The following is a 6,333-nucleotide window of genomic DNA, read 5'->3' on the forward strand; positions in this document are numbered from 1 at the left end:
AGAAGAGAAGAGAAGAGAAGAGAAGAGAAGAGAAGAGAAGAGAACAGAACAGAACAGAACAGAACAGAACAGAACAGAACAGAACAGAACAGAACAGAAGTGTACAAGACAGAAGAGAAGACATAAAGGAGAAGAGATGTCTTGTGAGCAGTACATTAATTAAGATATGCCCTGGTCGATATTAAGAGACTCTAACCCCCCTCAATTTCTCTTGTAATATATTTTCACTTTCTCTCCAATACATTTGTATTTCAGCTATTCACAAAGATGCCATCATCAAAGCCAGTGCTGTATAGATTGAACATGTAGACTACAAAACTGTGACTTCAATACATAATTTTTTAATAAATCTTCTCTGTCTTGCATACTGTGATAATAATGCCAAAATGGACAAAACGTAAATTTAGTTACATTTTCATTTGTGGCAGACTCTCACAACCCTTTCTACAATGGCTTCTGTGACAATAATATATATGTTAATAGGCAAAAGCATAATAGAAAAGAAAATTATTTCAAATAATTACTCAAAAAACCGTAAAATATCACTCTAACAAAAGTTTACATAGAAAGAAGAACATTCCGTTTCCGTATATTGCCTTTAGAAAATATCATTCTAATGAAAGAGATCTATGAAGAAGTTATGTATATTTAATCTTAAAAGTGCATAAGATTATTTCCTTGGATTTATATTTTGAGTACACAAGCTAAAATCAAGCATAGAGAGTTGGATCAGCAGCTAAAATCCACTTCCTTCTCTTAAAGGGGACTGAAGTTTTGTTCCCACCACTCACATCAGGTAGTTGACAACAGCCTGTAACTCCATCAACATGGGAGCCTACACCCTCTTTTGGAATATGTTTTGAGATATAATTAGAAATTTCAAAGTAAATTCAGACATTTCTAGTGTGGGGATGAAAGTGTGTGTCCACACGTGAAATATTTGAGTTGGTAAGAGGTCAACTTTTGTTACTGTCCATCTTATATTTTAAGGCATATATTGATCCTGATCTGACTGATCCTAGATCTTACATGGATTATTACATTGGCTGATAGTGAAATCCTACTCACACAGTGTGAAGGTTACAGAAACACCCCACCATACCCTTTTATGGATGCTAGTAATTAAACTCAGTTCCTCATTGTGTACAACAAATATCTCACCCTGAGTCATCTATTCACATCCCTCAGTTTTCCATTTCCTCAGTATAGAACCTATAACTGTGATTTTATTGTTTCTCTTGCATTAAAGTTTATGTTTGTATGTTGGAAAAAGTATTAAGAATAAATGCTGAAGTAAACAGTGGAGGTAAATTAACAAATGAAGACAAGCTACAGATTTGGTTTGTGTTATTCGATTTTAACATTCTGATTGCCTGCTCCTTCTTCACCCTATCTGAGGGATATTCTTACTGTAGCTGAAAGGACAAAGGCACATACAGCTCTACTACATGTTATATTAGTGACACAGAGTAGAAAATAAAATGTCTATGAGTTTTCCAGAGATTAGGGCGAAGAGAAATTTAAGGTTCAATTAGTAGAATAGATGGCTCTTGGTTATACAGGGGATGAAATCTGAACAACTGTATTCAAACTGCTATCACACTGTTAGAATGCAAGGCATTCTAAAAATTACAAAATGAACAATAAACCATACAAACATTCATACAAATAACATTGTAAGAAAGTGAACAGGAAATATTTAGATATATATATATATATATATATATATATATATATATATAAAACAATCATTAAAAAATGTGCTCTAATTTGAAGGAGAATTAGGAGGGCTTTTTGTGAGGGTTTGGGGGGAAGAAAAACAAGGGAGGAATATTTGAATTAAATTTCAATCTCACAAAATAAAAAATCATTTTAGGTTACAGAAAATATACTTATCTAAAATTAATATGATGATAATGCATAAATATATTTTATAGAGAAATAGTTTGACATATATTAAGGTACAAGTTCAATGAAATACATAATTTGTAATGATCAAATGTACATGATTGATCAATTCAATACATGATTTGATATTTGGAAGCTCTGGGTAAAAGTTTCTCTATTCACTCATTTTTGTCTTTTATTTTCCTACAATTTCTGGCTATGTAGAAGCTTTGAGTTCAAATTTCAGGATACTAGACTGATCTTAAACTAAATATTCCTATCTCAGTTTGATAAATAATATATTCACATGTGTTGTACAATGCCCCAATCACTGGTTCTCGATATTTGGTCCTTATGATCATTTTCATCTCTACCTTCTTCATATATTCAAGCTCATGATATTTTTAATCAATAGAAGAGAGCTCAGAAAGATATCACTTTCATTTTATGGTAGAAAACATTCTTAATAAGTTAAAATCCTAATGGGTAAAAAAACTAAACAGTATGAGAGCTCTCACATTAACTAATTAATAAGCACATGTTTAACTAAGAAAATAAACTTAATTGCACAATGACATAAAACTATGCTTATTGATGTATTTTGTCTTTGATTATCTCATACCACGTATCTTTACCTTTCTGGTGCCAAAAATAAAAGCACTGCTGTCTCTCATTTGTATCTTACATAGATTAGCACTTACTAAGGCTGTAATTATTTCCATTCAAAGATGACCAAAAGTGACTGATATACTTTTACACTCGGCTTGTGTGTGTGATGATGGCCCATGTTCTGTGTTCAGGACTGGTAGGAAGACAATAAATCATGACCCTTCTCAAGCAGCTGATGGATTTGTGAGAAGAAAACATGCAAGTAAGTTATTCTGGATCAGATCTGCTAAAATCTTGAGCAGAAACACAGGGTATTTATGAGTTTGAGGCTCAATTCACAGAGCCAATAATCATCCATTAAGCTATTCAAGTCTCTAAGGATCTATTAATACTCATGTAGAAGAGAAAGGGAAAAGTGAATATTCTGGGAAAAGTATAACCCTTCCTACCTCAGGGAGAAACTTAACTATAACTCTTTTGACATCCAGGTTGTAGAAATATTAGAAAACCAGAGCACATACTTTCAATTAAATGAGACAGTATGAGGTTTCATATATGCAATTTTATTGAATGATTAATGTGCTTTATAGAGAATCATGTTTTCCATATGAAGTATCAGGTAAAATTTCTATTTTTTTCACTTAATATCTGTAAGAAGAAATTTGGTTTGATTCATTCAACAGTCATGTACTTGAGTTTCTGATTTTATGCTATGAAGATGCATGTTTTTCACTATTTTACATGTATTTTACATGCCATTTCAGGTTCTACCTTTATTTTCCATTATATATGTCTATATTGTAGGCAGTGACTTATTTTTTCTTTCATTTTTGTGATATAATATAACTATATCATTTCTACCTTGTCTTTGCTCTCTCCAAACCTTCCATATACACTTCATTTCTCTCTTTCAAATTTGTTGCCTCCTTTTTATTAATAGTTGTTACATGCATATTTGTATATACATATATTTCAAAATATACCGGAGGCCAAATAAGCTGTATAAACGTATCAGGGTGGCTTAAAGATGTTGAAATTCAAAAATTTAGATGGCTATAACTGTCACAATCATTGCCTAGATATATTACAATCTAATTTGCATGGTATTACAAAGATTCATTTTCTTAAGGATCATACACTTTTCTTGGTTTCTTGAGACACGGGTTTTTTCTATTAAGCACCTGACAGTATGGCATATGCTTTCATTAAAGCAATTACAACTATTGACTGTGTCGAGGACCCCATGGAACTACTGGGTGGGCACTGGACAGTGAGAAGCCACAAGATCCTATTCCAGGGGTGAGGAAATGGCACAATCTGGGGTCCCCATGGAACTGCCTAAGTTGGGCTCCAACTCTTGGGCACCACAGACTGCTGAGCACCATGGAGGAGCCCGTTCTGAGGTCTGTGGGCAGCATGGAGGCCAAGAACAACAGATTCTCACTCTCAGACATCCCAGATGCCAGTGTACATTGAGGAGAATGTACCCTTGGGCAGACTCTGGCCTGTAGGCTGAAGGGAAAATGTTAGGGGGAGAGAGTTCTGGCAGGTTACTGCACAGAGGAGAGAGTCTGACTAGCTCAAGCAGCTTGCTCATTGACCAGGTTGATTTGGCTGGTGGCCATGGCTGGTACACAGGCAGACCTCCTGTAGGGAGGTTAAATGCTCAGCTTGTTAGTGAAAGACATACTTAATTTCTCCAGCAGGGTGGGTTTAGATGAGCCGAGATTGTCCTTGGTTTTAAGGTGTCAATTGTAGAAAGGCAGAGAGAAGGAGAGAGTAGAGAAGCAGAGGCTTGTCATGGCCACATGGAGAGAGGAGGAAGGGAAGGCAGAGAGAGGGAGAGCAAGGGAGCAAGAGTAAGAGCAAGAGAATAAGAGGTAAGAGGATAAGAGCATGAGGAGAGAGAAAGCAGCTTTTTTTATAGTGGGCTGGGCTACCTTGCTGTTGCCAGGTAACTGTGGGGGTGGAGTCCAGACAGCCTACATGACTGAAGAACACAGAATTATGGAGCTGGGGCTTCCTGTCAGGAGCCACAAACAAGACTTCTGTCCCTTGCAGATTAATCTGCTGGGTCTCCAGGGTTTAAACTTAGCTCAACAAGAGAACAGGCTGCCTTTCAAAGTCCCACATGGACACATATAACATATACAGACACAAATTTTTTATATATATGAAGGGCTAAAATTGAGACGTTTTGAGTGGTTGTACAACAGGAACGTGTGATATAAAACACAATCATTTGTCGTGAGAACTGGGATCAAATACTATATGACTTCCAAACTGAGACGGAGATCTAAAATGTAGGAGCAGAAGAGTTAAGCATGGCATTGACTTTTTCTGTATTTTTAACACATATTGTAGTATACGAAAGCATTATACTAACCATGTCACATTCCATATTAGCCTCTGGGGAAACAAAAGTTTCAGCACCTTCTTCTTCTTCTGTAAATGTCAAGTTTGAAAATTTTTCACCTTTTCATTCTTCCTTTTGTTGTTTTGCTTTTAAAAATAATAAATAATATCATTTTGTTAATTTTGGTGATCATTAACTTTTCAGATCATATTCAGGGGACATGAATCCATCCTATTAAAGAGACATTTTGACAGCAACAGTAAAAGCATTCATTTTTTCTACCAGGAGTATATAAAACACACAGTGGAGAGTCTACTAGCTCTGTTCTAAAGATATTCTATTCCTCTGTGAGAAATGACCCAATATATTCAGGAAAAATAAGAAAGAAAAAAAAAAAGGTTTTTAGTGATAAAATAGCTTGGGCTCAAGCTAATGCCCCGAATATAAGATAGAATATAAGATATTATTTATTTGGTTTTGTAAGCAAATGCATGGTGAAAATGAAAGACTCTGAGAGGAGCCCCTCGCTCAGGCCTCAGGACAATAGGGGACACCCAAGAACTCACGATAGACTGAGCTTGTTGCAAACCACATGAGACCTTATTCAGGGAAAGCCAGAGCTCTGGGGATGACTCATATCCCATGCAGGGGTAGAGGAGTAGACATCGAGGGGAAAGAGGTCCCAGTTTTTATAAGCCCTCAGGGGGGAAAGGAGAAGGGGGAGAATAGGGGATTTCCAGATCTAAACAATGTCTATTCTCAAGAAATGGGTATGGGAGGGGTATAAGGAAAGAGTCTAATGAAGGTGCAGCAATGGGCACACACCTGGTCAGAACATTGGCAGACACACAGGTTTGAGGAATGGCCAGAGCATTGTGCACCTCTATTTTTCTAAATCAGTGAAGCTAGTTCTGCTAACACTGACATCTATCTTGCCAATTTCAGGGCTTCTTTGTCCTTTTACATTCTGTCAGGATCTTTCAAAACCATTAAATTGAACCCACCATGGGTAGAAATAACGTGTTACTGGGAATCAAACTGCTATGAATATTTCTCTGGAAATTAAGAGAAGCACAAATGTGGAAAACAGGTAGGCATTATGAGTCAGAATGTAGGGTGGGAGACTTTAAGTTGATAAAAAACTCTACAATTAGCAGAAACTAGATGCACTTGACTGAGATATATGACTCATATGTATAGTATGTTGAGGAACATACTAAGGGAAGTCCTAGTAAAAAGGAACCCAAATTATAATATCAGACATTGACTGTATGAGACTTTTAAAGAGTGCTGAAGTTGGTCTTCTGTTTATCCAACAACAGTCTGTATATTTACCTGGTCCTATTCCTTTTTATTGCATTATTACCAGCATTGACATTTTGGGGATGCTACTTTTTGACCTAAAATATATATATACACATTAGGCTGATGCATTCCACACCACCAGAAATATGATAAGGATAAATTCAGCAGGAAGTATA

The 6,333-nt window shown here is 36.0% G+C and overlaps 1 protein-coding gene across 1 annotated transcript in view; it reads right to left on the minus strand.

The window, feature by feature from the left end:
- The window catches only part of LOC110289108 (olfactory receptor 18-like), a 4,384-nt gene extending 1,621 nt beyond the window's left edge, over nucleotides 1-2,763 (minus strand). The window contains exon 1 of the mRNA XM_021155298.1: nucleotides 2,523-2,763. The gene's annotated coding sequence lies outside the window, so the exon portion shown is untranslated. The remainder of the gene's footprint in view (nucleotides 1-2,522) is intronic.
- Between the last annotated feature and the right edge of the window lie 3,570 nt (nucleotides 2,764-6,333).

The sequence above is a fragment of the Mus caroli genome, unplaced genomic scaffold (assembly GCF_900094665.2).
Source record: "Mus caroli unplaced genomic scaffold, CAROLI_EIJ_v1.1 scaffold_13021_1, whole genome shotgun sequence".
NCBI lineage: Eukaryota > Metazoa > Chordata > Mammalia > Rodentia > Muridae > Mus > Mus caroli.